This window comes from Microcebus murinus, chromosome 3 (genome assembly GCF_040939455.1).
Source record: "Microcebus murinus isolate Inina chromosome 3, M.murinus_Inina_mat1.0, whole genome shotgun sequence".
Lineage (NCBI taxonomy): Eukaryota > Metazoa > Chordata > Mammalia > Primates > Cheirogaleidae > Microcebus > Microcebus murinus.
This window is the reverse complement of record NC_134106.1, coordinates 21580847-21599493: the sequence shown is the minus strand read 5'-3', so window position 1 is coordinate 21599493 and position 18647 is coordinate 21580847. Positions and strand designations below refer to the sequence as shown.

General features: G+C 42.5%; 1 protein-coding gene and 1 long non-coding RNA gene across 6 annotated transcripts in view; one reads left to right on the top strand and one right to left on the bottom strand.

The window, feature by feature from the left end:
• Positions 1-18647, top strand: part of LOC105884385 (uncharacterized) — a 174527-nt gene that overhangs the window by 122460 nt on the left and 33420 nt on the right. For 2 of the 3 annotated variants that reach the window (XR_001160198.3, XR_012918539.1), the window contains 2 exons: positions 3602-3673; positions 8777-8867. The exons of the other annotated variant lie outside the window; for it this stretch is intronic. This is a non-coding gene — a long non-coding RNA (uncharacterized LOC105884385). Of the gene's footprint in view, positions 1-3601; positions 3674-8776; positions 8868-18647 lie in introns of those variants that run through there. 3 annotated transcript variants of the gene reach the window in all.
• Positions 1-18647, bottom strand: part of MAPRE3 (microtubule associated protein RP/EB family member 3) — a 52328-nt gene that overhangs the window by 23848 nt on the left and 9833 nt on the right. The gene's annotated exons all lie outside the window — the stretch shown is intronic.

The following is an 18647-nucleotide window of genomic DNA, read 5'->3' as shown; positions in this document are numbered from 1 at the left end:
AGCTTTCAGAATAACCACTTCAAGTCTTCTGTTGCTTATTGTCCAGGCGATTCAAATCTCTATGCTAGTTCTCTCATTTGAAAAGGTCGCACTGGCTTCTAACCAGGGCCACTGAGGTCCCCCTCCACCATCAGGGTCCTTGCAGCAGGGATGGCCCGGGAGGCCTCAGGGGCTCAGAGCTCCTCCTAGTGCATCTCTTGCATCTCTGTCCCCTCTCATGTGGGCCTTGCTTCCCTTCTCCTCCTCCTCTCACTGCCTGCTCTGTCCTAAGCTGCTTGGCAGAATCAAATGAGATAACCTATCTGAAAGTACTTCATACATTATCAAGTGTAACAATTGGCAAGTTATTTTTCTTGTAACTCATCTCTTTTCCTCCCTATTCTTTTCCCTTCTGTTTTTTAAAATCTTTCACTCTTCTTCTTTCTCTTCTTCCCTTATTTCTCTTTCCACTTCCCTTCTTCTGCCTCAGCTGGCCACAACAGAACAAGGACGTACTGGGTCTCCATAGCCTTTTTCTGCTGTCAACTGTCACATGACCCTGCACTGAACTTAGCTGTCAACCGGCCTCTCTCCCTTGCTCAGCAATGAGCCCTCTGAGCAGGGAACATGTCTTTCAACCCCCAAGAATCTTTCATAACACCTGTCTCACAGTACTCATCTGGTGAAGGTTTGCTTGTTATTACTGGAATTTCTTTTATTGTTTTATCTGGAGAAGCTCAATACTGACACAAATATACACACTTATTTGTAAAATCAGTCATCCATATAATTAAGTGGAAATTTGTTCTTTGCATCTTAAAAATGAAGGTCTTATGAAATCATTTTTAAGAACCAATAACTGGCCGGGCGCTGTGGCTCACGCCTGTAATCCTAGCTCTTGGGAGGCCGAGGCGGGCGGATTGCTCAAGGTCAGGAGTTCAAAACCAGCCTGAGCAAGAGCGAGACCCCGTCTCTACTATAAATAGAAAGAAATTAATTGGCCAACTGATATATATATATAAAAAATTAGCCGGGCATGGTGGCGCATGCCTGTAGTCCCAGCTACCCGGGAGGCTGAGGCAGAAGGATCACTTGAGCCCAGGAGTTTGAGGTTGCTGTGAGCTAGGCTGACGCCACGGCACTCACTCTAGCCTGGGCAACAAAGCGAGACTCTGTCTCAAAAAAAAAAAAAAAAAAAAAAAAAGAACCAATAACTGAGAAAGGTAAGTAGTTTGGAAAAAGCTAATTTTTTTCCATACTGCAGGTTTAAAATATTAAGAAATATATTTTCAGAATTGAAATGGAAACATTAATAATGGTAATGTGGAAACAAATATTTTACGGTAAGATAGTAGAACTAATTTGTATTTTAAATCTATATTATCCACTAAAATACTGAAAAAAATCTGCAAGAATCCATGAAATTCCACTTTAAAAGTGCACGTAGTTGGTCTCTAATCCTACCTTTGGTCCAAGCTGTCTTCAAGTCACTGACTTTTCTCATCCATCTTGTCCCTTCCATTTCTCATGGATATCCTTGTCCAGACTGTTGCTATTTTATGACTGGACAGCATTCCTGCCTCTAGTCTCTTCTCTCCATTTTTCTTGCCCCTCATTGCAAGACAAACTTTCCAAAAACACTGCTTTAATTACCCTCTCTACCCCAACCTCCAGTGGCTTTTTCTATCTACATAGATTCTATAGGATAAAAACCAAACTTCCTGGCCTGTGTTCATAATTTAATTCCACTTCCTTTCCCCCTCAACCTTTTTCCTGATATCTCCAACCCTCAACCCCTCAGTTTTAGTCCAATTGTTGCTGTCTCTCCTGCCCCATCCTAATATGAATATCTCCTGCATTGAATGGTACCCGAATACTCACCTCCTTCTGAGGCCAAGCTTGTGTTCCTCCATTTCTGTGACCACTAGCTGACCAAATTGGGATCCCAAATTGCTGTGACAGGCAAATGGGAAGAGGCTGAACCACACAAAAGAAATACATGGAAGATTCTGCATTTGGATCTTTAAAAAAAATCAATGGAAGGAAGATATCTGGCAAAGATACAAGGATGTGCAACACTGTGCAAAATACACAAAGATTTAAATTGACAGGAGCTAAGTGTGAGCTGCCACTGTGATGGGACTGACAAAAGGCCACCCTACTGGAGGCTGGGGAAGAGGGCTGCACTGAGCCCCCATGATGTGCCTGGCCCTACTGTGCACTGTATTTATCTCACCTGAACCTCTCCACATTGTGAGGCGTGGATGTGCTGAAGGTATCATTAGCCTCACTTTACAGGCTCCATATCTACTCTTGGCAGACTACCATTAAGTAACCCTGACTCCAATCCTTCCTACTGCCTTCCAGCACTGTCCCCATGACTGGCACCTTCCTACTCCATGTTCTATCCCTGAGGAGCCACACAAAGCTGAGTCACACCTCAGGGCTTTTGGTTCACACTTTTCTTTTGTCTGAAATGCCTTCCCTTCCTTGCTCACCTACTCTCAAGGCTCATCTCAAGTATCAGCTTCCCTGGAAAGTTTTCCCTGAGGTTAGCCTTCTGGGTGCTTCTGCAATACTGTATGGGCATACTTCCAACACAGACAGTACTCACCATGCCTATTTCTTCCACTTCACTAGGAGTTCTTAAAGGCTGCTATTGAGTTTTTGCATCCCTAGTGTCTAGCATGGTATGCCCTCAGATATTAGCAAAACTGAACTAAGGATCAGAAAGTTTAAGTAACTTGCCCAAGGTAACACAGCTAGTAAATACAGAACTGGTTTGAAACCAGATGTCTGATTACAAAGTCCTTTTAGAACGAGGAAGGTGATAACATTGCTCCCTTTTGGGCTTGCCAGACCACACCTATAATTCTGAATTCAGTTCTGGGCAGCAAACTTCTAGAATGACATCCTCAAGCAGGAGCATGTTTAGAGGAGAGTGACCATGACAGTGAAAAGAGTGAACATACTCCAACCCAGGCCACGAGAGAATCTGCTAGAGAAACTCAGGGATTAGCTTAGGGAAGAAAAACTCAAACATGAGAACTGCCTTTAATTACTTAAGGGCTACCAGGGGAAGAGTAAGGATTAGACTTACTTTCTGTGACCATAAGGGGTAAAACTTATGACCACAGTGTTGAATATAGAGAAAAATAGATGTTGACCCACTGAAGAAAAACTTTTCCAGCAGAGCTGGTTAATGGCAGCATGGCTACCCCAGCAAGGGGTAAGGTCACACTTTGGCAAGTTTGCAAGCTGCTGACACCCTGTGGGCATGTCCTAGTAGGCTCAAGTACTACACTGAAGGCTGGACCAGGTGAGATTTTTTTCTTAGGTGACCTCTTAAGGTCCCTTCCAATAGATGTTACAATTCTATGATTCTGTCCTTTGATCTCTCTAGGCTTTGTCAGTCCCTTATTCTTCTCCAGTGAATTTTATGAGTTTACATAACTCATTTGGTGATTAAGTATATATGTATTCTGCCACACAGCATTTACGTTACCTATCTATTCTTTCTACTTCTGCCATTTAATTTTTTTTTCTAACATCTTTCCAAACAATAAGTATCTTCAGATAACAGAAAACTCCTGTCTTCTAATGTGTCATCTATTTATTATAGTTGCCCAAAGACCCCAGAGGCAAGAGCTCTTCCTTCTGGACTCATCAGGTTCTAAGAAGACCAAACACATTGGTAAAGAGGGAACAGAGGTGATGGGCAGGCATGAATGGGCCAACAGGCTAGATGTGACACTCCCCTCTGCTGTCTTTCCACTGTTTTCTGTGGCCTGAATATCAGGGGTCCTCAGAGAAGGATTAGTGTTTCCTGGGGAGCTTTTTCAATACATGCACCACACATAGCCCCCTCTAGAAAGAGACTCAGGTATTTGAAAAAGCTCCTATCTGGATTTGCCTTCCAACCTTTTTGAGAACTGCTCTTCCTCCTTACTTCATGATTAAGGAAAAGCCTGCCCTTCCTTCTTCATGTATTTTTTAAATTATAAATTTAGATCAGCATAAACTCATAGGCCATTATTTTATTCAAAGGGTTATAGTACATTACTATCATTTGTTTTGATGCTCAAATTGTCCCAGTACTGGCCAGTGGGAGCCCCTTTCCAACTGGCTCCTGTGTCTTTTTGACACATCCCATCATTCTTTGAGAAATTCCTCATTTTCTGGCACAAAATTTTGTTCCAGGCTCAACTTGTATCTTCCCTGCCCCAGTTTTGGAACAAGCCATTTCTCTAAGGATTCCTAGTATTTTTACGGGAGAGTGGAAACCACTTTTGAAGACTTAAACATCATATTAATATTTAGGATAAAAGAAGACTGCAGCAAAGCCAGGCAAGAACAAGAAAGAGCCCCCTCTGTGATTATGACTAATAAGCATGAGTTGGCAAATTATAAGCTAGAGAGCCCCTTTTTTGGTTAAAAACAGTTTTATTGGAACACAGCCACCTCTTCATTTACCTACTGTCTATAGCTATTTTCATATTACAACAGCAGAGTTGAGTAGTTCTGACTCGAGACCATATGGCCTGCAAAGCATAAAATATTTACTGTCTGGCCCTTACAGAAAATATCTGCCAATCCCTGCTAATAACTAACCACATATTATAGACAAGATTGCCTGTCATAAGAAATAATGTGATTTGGAGATATTGTAAATAAAACTAGATGTCCTAGGGCAGCACCTACTTAAATTTCATCAAGGTAGAATAAGCTACAAACCTGGAAAACTGTAACATATCATGATGTAGAATCTGGTTGTAATGGCAATTATAAATGGGATTGTTATTACTGAATCTAGAAAAAAACAATGCCTTGAAAGTAAAGTAATTGGGGCCAGCTGTGGTGGCTCATGCCTGTAATCCTAGCACTCTGGGAGGCCAAGGAGGGAGGATTGTTTGAGCTAAGGAGTTTGAGACCAGCCTGAGCAAGAGTGAGATCGTGTCTCTACTAAAAATAGAAAGAAATTAGCTGGACAACTAAAAATATATAGAAAAAAATTAGCCGGGCATGGTGGTGCATGCCTATCATCCCAGCTACTCGGGAGGCTGAGGCAGCAGGATTGCTTGAGCCCAGGAGTTTGAGGTTGCTGTGAGCTAGGCTGATGCCACGGCACTCACTCTATCCTGGGCAACAGAGTGAGACTCTGTCTGAAAAAAAAGAAAAGAAAGTAAAGTAATTGGTATTCTGATCACTAGGATGGACAATGTCTCCTTTAGTACAGAGAGAAGAATTAATCAAGCATGACTATGGCATGGATGACACTTCATTTCTTTTTTTTTTTTTTTTTTTTTGAGACAGAGTCTCACTTTATTGCCCAGGCTAGAGTTGAGTGCCGTGGCATCAGTCTAGCTCACAGCAACCTCAAACTCCTGGGCTCAAGCAATCCTCCTGCCTCAGCCTCCCAAGTAGCTGGGACTACAGGCATATGCCACCATGCCCGGCTAATTTTTTTTGTATATATATATTAGTTGGCCAATTAATTTCTTTCTATTTATAGTAGAGACGGGGTCTCACTCTTGCTCAGGCTGGTTTTGAACTCCTGACCTCTAGCAATCCGCCCGCCTCGGCCTCCCAGAGAGCTAGGATTACAGGCGTGAGCCACCACGCCCGGCCGACACTTCATTTCTTAACGTCTTCCAACTCTATTTTCTCTGACTTCATTCTCACAAACCAAGCTCTGATTACCTTTCTGATTTTCAAGGCACCATGATACAGAGAAGAAGTATATCCCTTGCTGTATTAAATTGACTTTCTAGTACAAATGTGCTTGAGCAAATAAATATGTCAGTGTTCTCAGGGCTCAGTGACCTTAAGAAGAGCTGATCATTAAATTATCAGATCAAAAGACCTTAGAGCTGTGGGCCCCAACCCTTGGGCCACAGACTGTTACTGATCTGTGGCCTGTTAGGAACTGTGCCGCATGGCAGGAGGTGAGCAAAGCTTCATCTGTATTTACAGCCTCTCCCCTTCACTCATATCAGTGCATAAGCTCTGCCTCCTGTCAGATTAGCAGCGGCATTAGATTCTCATAGGAGCTCAAACCCTACTGTAAACTGTGCATGCGAGCAACCCAGGTTGTGCGCTCCTTATGAGAATCTAATACCTGATGATTTGAGGTGGAGCTGAAGTAGTGATGCTAGTGCTGGGGAGTGGCTGCAAATACAGATCATCATTAGCAGAGCAGTGTGACTGCACAGTAAATGTAATGTGCTTAAATTATCCCCAAATCATTCCCACCCAACCTGGTCTATGGAAAAACTGTCTTCCATGAAACCTGTTCCTGGTGCCAAAAAGGTTGGGGACTGCTGGCTTAGAGGCTAGATGCTAAACTGTGTCAATTTCCTTAGAACATGGCACACAATAAAACAGTCAAGACAGACTGTCATCACATTTCTTTCAAAGTAGGCAGATGAAAAAGTATGCTGAAATGTTGGACAGCTCCCACCAATAATTAGGGATCAAGCCAAATCCTAGGGTATCCTGGAAGCATTCTTTGATGTCAATGTTCTCAGTCTCTGTCCTGTGGGAGAAACCCATCCTAGGATTTCCCAGGAAAGCATGGTTCTCAAGACATCCATTATGAGTCCTGGCTTTCCTTGCCAGATATGAACTTTTGGACCTGATCAACGGTCATGGTCAAGCAGTGCCTATGGTAGTAGGATAAAGGACCAGAACTGCCCTATTTCCTAAATCCAGCAAATATCAGAGTTAATAGGGCTGAGAAGGGGGCAAAGAGCTCCTCAGCTGGTCTTCATGAGATCTGGTAGTCTCATGGATCAGTAAGTCACAGCCACACCAAGAGCTCGATTACCACCTGAAGTGTCCAGAGCTGTCAGGCAGGAGCTACATATCCTTCTGATCCCCCCAGTACTTTCCTTCAAGAGGAAGCTTTTCTGTCCCTGGAACAACTTATTTCTGTGACCTGGAGAAGGACTTATTCTCTGAGTAGAGAAATTGGTGTAATATGGTGGCGGACTCTTTGCAGTTTTGATACCAAACAGCTTGAAATTACTGATAGAAGAGATCCTCAGAAAGAGCTGAGAAAGGAGCTATAACAAATCAGTTTCTGGTTTTATTTTAATAATATCCTAACATTTTAACTTGTCAGGGTCTTCCAGTTCAAATGGAAGCTGTACAATCCCTATGGCTAAATTGAAGCTAAGGAAAGTGGCAGAATATAAAAAGGGCATGAAAGTATAACATATGCAAAAGAAAATAAAATAGAACTCTAGATTTCTGAGGAGAGAAGCAATACATTATGGAATCAACACTCCTTGCAGGGAATGGGAGAGTTTGAAGTTATCTCCCGCTTCTGGCCTACATAGTATTGACAGAAGGATACCAATGAGTAAGATGCAGTTGATCCTTATTTGATTCTAGTTTTCTGGGACTTATACTACATTTCCATTATTAAAGCAGGGTATATTAAAACTATAACATGAATTCAGGGGCAGGGATGAAGCAGTGCGTCATATTTGTCATTTTAAAATTCCAAACCCTGACCATCGTAGGTGCTTAATGTTTGTTGACTGATCTATCTTTTCCATCCCTCAAACATGCATCCTAAACACCTAGAACAGGTCAATATTTTAAAACATTACCTGGAGAAGGAATGCTATGTTTCTCCTAAGATATGACTTTAAAATCACATTTTTTGTCAAAATATATTGCTTTAGCTTTTGGATATAAATATAATAAATATGAACATATCTCATTTATTCTTTTCCCTTAGTTATAGGAGTAATAATAGCTTTGATTTCCTAAAATCATGAGATTAAAAATTAATATAGTGGGTTTTTTTTTTTTTGAGACAGAGTCTCGCTTTGTTGTCCAGGCTAGAGTGAGTACCGTGGCATCAGCCTAGCTCACAGCAACCTCAAACTCCTGGGCTCAAGCAATCCTACAGCCTCAGCCTCCTGAGTAGCTGGGACTACAGGCATGCACCACCATGCCCGGCTAATTTTTTCTATATATATTTTTAGTTGGCCAATTAATTTCTTTCTATTTATAGTAGAGACGGGGTCTCACTTTTGCTCAGGCTGGTTTCAAACGCCTGACCTCGAGCGATCCACATGCCTTGGCATCCCAAGAGATTAAAATTTATATACATCCAATTTCTCCTAGGAATTTGGCACAGAAGATATGTGTGGAGGGTGGTGTGGTGGTGGTGGTGAAGAACAGGGAATAGAATTTCACATGTGTATTCTAAGGAGATCAAGGTGCAAAGTCTAGTGTGATTTATGACAGTTATTTCAATAAGGAAAGGAGAGGAGGAATGCCCAATACTTTTGGTGGAATGGAGAGAGAGAGCACAGGCAGTTGTTACCTATTTACATCTGGGATGCTTCAGAATTTGAGAGTCTGATCTATAAATGTTAAGACTGCAAGTGGATGCCTAGAAGTTGCCAGGGCCTTCCAGAGAGATCATTTAGGCAATCTCATGACTGCAGAAGGGATGATGGAGATAGAAGATACTAATGAAAACTGTGAAAATAAACCTATTTAATTTAAGTGAGGCTCTATAAAGTAAACGGAGAATTTTATTCTGTTTTGAAAAAGAGTAGGGATTACTTTGGAGCAGGTAGACATGGGTCATAAAACTGGAGTCGTGACTTTAAAAAAAAGTAAGTGGCAGTGACCCACAGATGGTTTGTAGTCATTGCCACCCCCAACGTCCTCTTTTCCCTACTACCACCTTCAAACTCTTTCTTTTTGTGGTGGAGGCTATAGGCAGTATTGTTCTAACCACTACTATCACTTTCTGCTATTGTTCTTCTACTAGGACTAGACATGCCGAACAACCACAGGCGGTGCCTCAGTGGCAGACTTGACCATCCCTGGGGTTGATCAACCAATCCTCTCCAGAATCTGCTTGAGATCTCTTAAATTGAGCAAGTATGTGGTGTGCACCCACTCAGTGTCAGGGACAGTGTTGGGCGCTGGTGACAGGCAAATGAATAGCACAAGGCCCTTGCCTTTAAGGAGCTCACAGCTGACCAGTGGAGGGAGACACAGGCAAAGATAACATGATATACAAGAGCTATAACAGCAATCCATGCTTCCCTGCTAATTATTTAAGCAATTACTCTTTTGGTAATTACTCTAATTGTTATTAAATTTTAAAAATTATAAAAGTAGTATGCAAATTCATATAATACAGATGTGTACAAAATAAAAAAGTAGTTTTCTGTTACTAGGTATGTGTATACTTTAGACCTTTTTATATACATATTCAAACTATATACACACATTTCTACAGTTGTCCAAAAAAATAGAATACAAATATAAATATTCTGTGACTATTTATTTTTCCTCTAAAAATATCATGGTTACTTTTCCATATGGAGTATAGAGATTTGCCTCATTCTCTTTGATGGTTGCATGGTATTCTTGTGTATCTGGGAATAATTCATTCCTCTGCAAAGGTTAAAGATTTGGGCAAGAGGTTATGTACAATATGGCCTTGAAGGAGGAGTGGTAGTTCATTTAGTAGAAGAAAACCTGAGAGAGAATGCTTGATGCATGCATGGGAGGGACTAAGTGGGGAAGGTGGCTCAGGGAGCAGGACAGCATGATCATGTGAGAGAGGCATGGTAACATGCAGCCTCTTTGGGAACCACCAGTAGTCCAGTGAGGCCATGCTGTTCCTCAAACTTTGTTGTGTGTCAGAATCACCTTGGAAATTTCTTAAAACCTGCATCCCTTAACTCAAGATTCTGATTTAGTAGGTTGGTGACCCCAAAGTCTTTTTTTTTTTTTTTTTTTTGAGACAATGTCTCGCTTGTTGACCAGGCTAGAGTGAGTGCCGTGGCGTCAGCCTAGCTCATAGCAACCTCAAACTCCTGGGCTCAAGCAATCCTTCTGCCTCAGCCTCCCGAGTAGCTGGGACTACAGGCATGTGCCACCATGCCTGGCTAATTTTATATATATATTAGTTGGCCAATTAATTTCTTTCTATTTATAGTAGAGACGGGGTCTTGCTCTTGCTCAGGCTGGTTTCGAACTCCTGACCTCGAGCAATCCGCCCGCCTTAGCCTCCCAGAGTGCTAGGATTACAGGCGTGAGCCACCGCGCCCGGCTGACCCCAAAGTCTTTGCTCTTAACCATGACACTAGGCTGCCTCTCCTGATATGATAGTGTGTATTCACACCATTCTTCATAAGACAATCAAGGTAAATGAAGGTCTAGAGAGTCCCCATGGCAGCAGAGAAAAACATCTTGGTATCCTTACATTTTGCTGTCATTTAGCCATCTCAGTTTTAGTCTTCTACCACCCTCTCCTACACCAACTCTTCACTTTGTAGTTTTATATCATCTTTCATCTGAGAAGTTCAAAGTATTCCCAACACTGACCTCACGATTGGGCAATGGGAACAGGTAATAACCTCATTTTACAGAAGGATAAATGAAGGCACTGCCTTTCCTACCATGGTGAGTCAACGCCGGAGCTGAGAACAGAATTCAAGCCTGCCTTTCATTCAGTTCATGATATTATTGTCCGTTCCCCTGCAGTGCACAGACTCTGGGTTGCTCTTCTGTTTAATTGAGGCCGTGTGTGGAAAGCATCCCGCACAGCGCCCGGCTCGTGCAGAGACAAGTCATTTCTCTCCTTCACCACAACCAAGCAGGGACTGCCCAGGGCTCTGGAGCTCAGTGGGTGTTTCTTGATGTTCTGCAAAAAAGCCGTCAGAAATTCCTCACAGCCTTTTCTTCTTAGGGTGTCAAAAACTTCAGAATGCCATCACATAATGAAAGAGGCAGAGATGGCTGCATCTCAAGACTTAGCTCCTGCACCAATGTGGGACACAGAGTGCTGGGATGAGATGGCTATTTATGAAATAGTTGAGATGGTGATGCTGTCTACCTGACAGACAGCAAGAATGAATGACAAACCTAGGATTTCACCACATATAGAGGTGCTGGCCTGGTGTACAACTCTTTCCTAGGTCCAAGGGGATACAAATAGAGTGCCAAGGAATGGCACTTTCTGTCAAGGAGTGGCAAGGGTCACTTTTGGCTTTGGGTGAAGCCCCTCAAGCCAAGATCCACCCCCATTTACTTCAAGAAGGAAAACCTCTGGAGAGCAGAGGTTCTCAGAATTTAGGGTGCATATGAGTCACCTGACTGGCCTATTACTAATGCAGATTCCTGGCCCCACCCCCAGAGAGGGACAGATGTGGGCTGGGGCTTAGGTGTCTGCATTTTTCACAGGCTTTCTTGGTGAGTCAGTAGTGTGACCACACTCGAGCAGCCCTGCTCTAGAAAACACATACAGAAATTTCCCATTCACCAACGCTGCTCCTGTCACTGTTAATCAGGCAGTGGCCTGACCAGTATTAAGCTGAGTCATGGCAAAGCATGATTTTTTCACACTGCTGTTTTCCCTCATCTCCGGAAGCTTCAGTCTTATTTCTGGTTGGATTCCAGAATGTTGTGATGGGATAAAGCAACTTGGGAAACAAATGTAAGATTATGCTGAAAAAAATTTCAGCAACGGGTCACAGCTATTAATGACCACTTAGCTAATTGGTTTCTTTTGCCAACATTTTAAAAAGCAGCTAAATGTACGTAGTGTTCTTCTTGATGATCTGATATGCAAATTAAAAAAACAAGCTTGAGACTAGGACAGATATTACCTCAAACCATCACAGAAATGCCCAGACACTAGAATGTTCTTATATTTAAAAACTGTCAAGGAGGAACCTCCCCTTCCACCAAGTCAGGATGCTTGTCTCATGGAAGATACTGGTATCACATCCCTGCGGCTGCTCAGACCAGTGGGCCAAGAGACATGCCATGTCACAATGGCCCTGGTGGTTAAAACCTGCCTCCAGCAGGCCTACCTGCCTATGGGGTGCTATTGGTAGTGTTTAGAGAGGTGACCCCAGGAGGATGGGTTCTTTCTGTGCCCCCTACCTTGAATTTCATGCTCTAAATTAGAACAAGTATCCAGTAAGCTTCTTTTTAAAGTGAAATTCACTAATTGGAGTCTCAGACCTGTTATAAAAAGAGGAGCTGAAGCAGAAATAAGCCATTAACTATCTGGCAAGGTTCTGAAGCACTCACCATAATTTCTCATAGTGTTTCACAAGCATGTAGGAGGTGGCTGCTTTCTGACACCTTTGTCTAATGCCTTGTCCTAGAAATGCATTTGAGTGGTTAGGAACACAAATATTTCTGTGCTAAGAGACTCTTATCTGATCTCTTTATTGGCTGTTAAATTTATTTTTTGAAATTCTCCAACTTTATATTCAACCATGAGAAACTTTTTCAAAAGAGGCATGAGTGTTTTCTAGCAGATAATTTTAACATTGAGAATTAATTCTCTTCCCCAGTCCCAACTCTACCTGTTTGAAGTCAGCATGCCTTTCATGTGTAAATATGAAAATAAACATAAGTAATTAATGCTTTCTCATCCTCTTCAATTTACCTCTGAGGAAGCAATCATTCTTTTCTAGAGCTAGAGAGATGGCAGGGCCAGAATGGGAACTCTGCTTTTGATAATTTTGATGTAGATACAAACTTTTTCGAGTAATTCCATCTGACTTCAAGAGCAACTGTTACTGTGTTGCTCCCTCCCGAGTTATCTCTAGATGGAAAAGTGTTTCAGACAGTGGCTCTTCAGCTTCCCATCCTCCCTTCTCACCAACACTCCACACGAAACACTTCCATCTTCCCTGACATCTCCCACAGGCCCTATAACTCTTCCATTAAAACGAACTTGCCCCATTACTTCTAATTCCCATACCATGTATACTTCTTGTGACTCATCCTTTGGACCCTCTCCAGTGTCTCTATAGGCACCAGCTCTCTGACTGATGGCTGTACAGAATGCCCTTTACTGGGCTACACCAAGGTAAGTGCTGCAGAAGACCCCTGCTGCCATCACCTCACATAAAAGAACTTCACCTTGCCTTGCTCACATTCATACCCCATCTCCCTACCATCTCCTCTATGTTTCAGCTTCTCCACTGGCACGGTGAAAGCATCTCCCAGGGGCGAGTTTGAAACAGTTCGCTGACATGTTACTTCAGTGTCTTGGCAATAGTGCTACTAGGGACAAAACCAAAACCAACGTTATCTGGGGCAATGGGAAGTGCTGTCTATATTGTATCTTGCACTGGGACTTGAAAAGACTGCTGGACAAACTATAAATGGATAACATTCTAACTTAGTTAAAAGATATATAAGACTGGAAGAAAATGTAGCAATTTGTTCACTCCAGTAAACAGCAATGGTACCAACAGATTTTCCGTGTAGAAGGGCTTACTTAGGGTTGGTAATCTGGTGGGAAGAGGGAGATAGATAAAAGTCTTGAGCTGGCTTTTGCAGAATGAGCAAACATTTGTATTTGGATTGTATGTTTACTTGGGGCAGATTCTGGAGAGGGGGCAGTGCTAGCCCACCTAAGCCACCTCTTGGTGCCAATATTGGAGAGGGGGCAGTGCTAGCCCACCTAAGCCACCTCTTGGTGCCAATATTGTCTGAGTGGTAGAATTACAAGTGGTTTTACTTTTCTCATTTACTCTTTTCTATCTTTTCCAATTTTTCTATAAATGAAAAATACTAAGATTCCATGTTTTTAAAAATGTTAGTATGTGTGTAGAAAAAAGTTGGAGTATTCAAAAAAACAGTGGCAGTGATACTTTTTGGGGGATAGGGTTATAGCGGACTTCTACTTTCTGACCTATGCATTTCTGTAATGTTTTAATGATAAACCATTTAATTTTAAAGGCAATTTTGAATTATACTTGTCATCCAAAATGGGGATTTTTGATGATTACACCAAAGGCATTAAACACACAATGATCTTAGAAGTTTCTCTGAAAATATGGGCAATGTTATAGCCATTTTGAGAATAAAGCCATTTTGAGAACCATCTGAGTTCAAATGATGAATTTTAAAGATAAAGACACAAATTTGATCTTCTTAAGTACTGCTGACAGGGTCTGCATTATCACTGGGTTCCCAATACATTTAAATTCATGGGAAAGCTAACGCATGCATGCAAACATTCTTAGGGTGAGAGTAGACAAGTGATACACAAATTCTCAACAGTGTTTTTCAGAGGAATAACTGCGGACCTGGGAGTCATTTGAGGACTGCCTTTCCAAACCCCAAGTCCCCAATATAGGGAAGGGACCAGAAGTGGGAGGCAGTGCTGTTCGGGACAACCTGTAGTCAAAGGCATCTCAGTTGTTTCTCGTGGCGTGCCTCCTGCCTTCAACAACTCACTGTGGCTTAGGTGTCTTGGAAAGCTTAAGGAAGCTGACAGGCAGCCTTAGAATTAGAAGAGGCTGTCAATTCCAGAAAACCAAGCTGAAAGGAATGTAGAAATTAAGATGTTTCAGTTAACAGTTCTGGGAGCTCTAAAGCAACTAGTTACTCTCTAGTCCCTCCCAAAGAAGTCATCTGCTCTAGGCAGCAAGCAGCATGATTTCTACAGAACAACTAGATGCTGGCAGAACCATCTGAGTTCAAATGATGAATTTTAAAGATAAAGACACAAATTGGATCTTCTTAGGTACTCCTGACAGGGTCTGCATTATCACAGGTCTGGGCCAGAGCAGTACCTTGCTGGGTCTTGCAAATCGAGACTTCCAGGCCATGAGAAGTCACTTGAACTGCAATCAGAGGCTTGTTATTAATACATCTGGGAAAGCACAGGGGGCTAATTCTACCTGCTGTTAGCCTGGCTGGGTTCAGAGATACCTGAGGAAGAAAACCAATTCTTGGGAGGAGCTGGTGGGCAGGGGGTTGGAGGGGTACCACAGGTAGAAAAGCAGTTCTGGAGCCTACACTTGGAACCCTGTGGGCTCTGGGATCTGGGTGCCTAGTCATCCATACGTAGGAGAGTAGGAGAGTAGGCAATCGATCTTACACTAAACATGTTGATCTTTTCTTTATGTAGGCACAGATTATATGGTACGTTCAGTCTCTGAATGTTTCTGGCTCTGTCTTACTGGAAAGATTTTTAAATTTAATTAATTAATTTGAGACAGAGTCTTGCTCTGTTGCCCAGGCTAGAGTGCCGTGGTGTCAGCCTAGCTCACAGCAACCTCAAACTCCTAGGCTCAAGTGATCCTCCTGCCCCAGCCTCCTGTGTAGCTGGGACTACAGGTCCGTGCCACCATGCCCTACTAATTTTTTCTTTTCTAGTTGCCTGACTAATTTCTTTCTATTTTTAGTAGAGACAGGGTCTCGCTCTTGCTGAGGCTGGTCTTGAACACCTGACCTCAAGGGATCCTCCCGCCTTGGCCTCCTTGAGTGCTAGGATTACAGGCGTGAGCTATCATGCCTGGCCTTTACTGGAAAGTTAACTCTGCCCAAGTGAGGGCTTATTGGAAAAGATAGTGGTGGTGGTGTCTTCCTCTTGTTTCTTTTCATTTCCCTCTGACAGGAGCTGGTTTGGGCCTTCTTAGTTTCCAGTGCCACTCCCAATCCAGAGATTGAGTAGTCAAAACATTGTTTTTGCTGGTACTCTTATCCATTAGGGACAAATGTGAGAGCTTTTTAATTTATTATTGCAGTCACTATCCACTCACTTCTAGGAACCATTGCACAGAACTATGGACCAACAGCAACAAAACATACCTCAGAAATCCATTCACTCAGCAGTTAATTTTTGAACCCTACCTACTGCTAGGTTTTACATGGTCCATGCCTTGTGGAGCTTGTTATCTAGTGAATGGATAAACAGTAATAAAATAATCATACAAAGAACTACATAATTATAAGTTGCTGCTATAGCACATTAAGTGCTACAGAGGAAAAATATAGGGATAGAGTACATTTAAAGCAGTGGCTCTCAATATTTCAATAAAAAATATATTTTACATTATACATATATATATACACACAGAGAAAGATATATATATAATAAAACAAAAGTTTCATTAAACAATTCTTACACTCTGATATTTTTTGGTCTAATCATTTTCAAAATGCTGATTACAGCCCAATAAATTGATCTCACAGCCCATTAACAGTTGTGATCCACAATGAGTGGTTGTGATCCACAATTTGTAAAACCCTGTCACGGGACCCTTACCTAACATGGAGTTGGGATGGAAGTCATGAAATGCTTCCCTGAGGGAGTGACATTAAGACCAAGACATACAAGGTTTATGAGAGTAAGCTAAAAAGACCAGGAAAAAATGTTCCAGGCAGAGGGAGCAGCATATCCAAAGAAACAGGGATTGAGGAGGAGATATGATTTGGGCAAGGTCCCATAACTCCAAGCCCAGGTCCCCTAGCTCCAAGTTCAAGATTTCTTACTGCACTGCAGCCATCAGTTGTAGTCTTCCTCTTCATTTTACCTAATTATGGGCCAAGGGCTAAGTATTTTCACCTAGGCCGACAAGGACAAAAAAGAAAAGAACAGTGGCAGAAGGCTATGTTAACAAAGAACCCATTTAATTCACATGCGACACAATGCACTTTAGCTCCTATCCTACCTGGCTTGAGGCCTGCACTGCAAGCTGTTTGTTCCTTCCTGGTAGGGACTGGCAGGGAGCCATACTTCTGCCTAGGTCCTGGCTTTAACGAAACAGCATTTACAAAATGTCCAGGCAAGGTTTAGACTCAATTTAAGGCCCTGGAAGGAATGCAGCCCCAGCCTTTTCATTTCCTCAATCCAATTCCCATGCCTGACTTTCATATTTCCCCCTTGTTCAGCCCCTCACTATCAGCCCCTGTGATGGCTTTGCATGGTTAGCTGTATAAATGGCTTCAGTTGTGCAACATGAAGGTAATGTGACTCCAGTGGGTGAAATAAAGGCCACAACCAAAGGGGTCAGACAGGGTCAAGGTCAAAGTGGATGATCTAGGAGGACACGAGAAGGAGAGGGGTCAGAGGAGACAAGGGCCTCTGGCCAAGTTTCATAACAGGCAAGAGAGAAACAGGGCTGCTATATACAGTTGCACAGTTTTTACACAGCACAAAGCACCTAGCAGAGAGGATAGGTGAGGGGTGGAACCCACACTCCACTCACAAAACTGCATTCCTTGCAAGGGGTTGTCTCTCTGGAGTAAGAACCTCCACTCCCAGAGGCCAGAGAGGCATGGCTCAGTGGAGCATCCGGTCAGAGAGTTGGAGAAGGCCCAACCCACACAACAGCATGTCTAAGAACTGACTGCCTAAGAGGCCAAGGGACTAGCCCAGGGACGGTTGGCTCCTCAGGTTTGAAACACTACTGAAGCATGGGTAGATAAGGGCTGGTGGTTGGACACCACTCGACAGTGACAAGCTGAGGCCACAGGAGCTACAAGCGGCACTCCATGATCTCCTGCATCTTCTCTTCTCCCTCACACATCTCAAAGCAACCCAGCTGCATCCTGAAGGCACAGCCCTACTCTTGAGATTTTTAAATATTCATTTAAAAAATGTTACTGGCCACACGTGCCCACATAAAAAACATCCAAACATTTGAGTAAACAATTAAAAGTCAAACCAGCCTCTGCCAAATTTTAAAATTAAAATTAAATTCTTCCCCTGTCAACAACCTTACTGCTCATCCCTCACATTCCAAACCTGTTTTCTGTTCTCACTGGAGCCTGTAATTCCTCTGCTGCCTCACTCTCGCTGACTACCAGCATCCGGCACCCGGCTTAGATCTGCGGCCCTGCCCTCCACCTCTGGCCTCAGGGCCAGCTGCTTCACTGCCATCTTAAATTCTGCCTCCTCAGAAACCTTGTCCTGAACATGCCAAGCAACGCCCCAGTCTTGGTGCCCACCCCTGCTGCTTCTCCAGGCCAGAGGACTTTAAAGACTTAGCCCATTATGAATTCATGGGTCCAACCCAACCCTCACCCTGCAGAACAAGACTTTCATTCATCTCTCCTATGCACAGACTCATTCCTCACTGTGGTTAATTCAGACCTTCAAGACCTCAATCCCCCACGGCCATCTCCACCCCCACCTCAGCAAGTGGCCTTGGCTCTATTTTACTGAAGAAATGAAGGTCCTTCCTTAGCAGGAACCTCAGCCATCCCCCCTGGACTTCATCCTACAAGTCAGGGGTATAAAGAGCCATACGCTTTCCTCCTCAAAGTACCCTTACCTGGTATCCTAAAGATTATTCCTTTTTGCTCCCTTTCTCTCATGTACCTGGACTATTTTCTTTAAATAACTCCTTTTCGCTTCTGCCATTAAACATGCTCAGACCTCTTTCTAATAAAAAAAATTATTCTAAGTCAATACCAAACTCTTATTCTAATTGCAAGTTGGTTGGATCACCATGGAGAACAATGTATAAAAAATCTGTTTTAAAAAAAACACGGTGCCCTTTGCCTCTGTAATTCCACTTTATGGAATTTACCCTGAAGAAATAATCTACCAAAGAAAAAAATGCCACTTTTATAGTAATGTTCAGAACAAAGACATTTACACTTGCAAAATGTTGGAAATACCCTAATTGCCCAATAACACATTAAGAGTTAAGCATATTTGGTATCAATATGATGGGATACAACAGAAAGAATGAAATAATTGAAGTTGCAAATATATGGATTATATGGATATAGAGAAATCTGCAGGTGAAGCATATTTTAATATATAAAGTATATTTTAAGAACACTTACTACAATTTTATGTTTGTTGCTAAAGAATAGAATAATTTTATGACAATAAAAATTTGATCCTACTGCTGTTT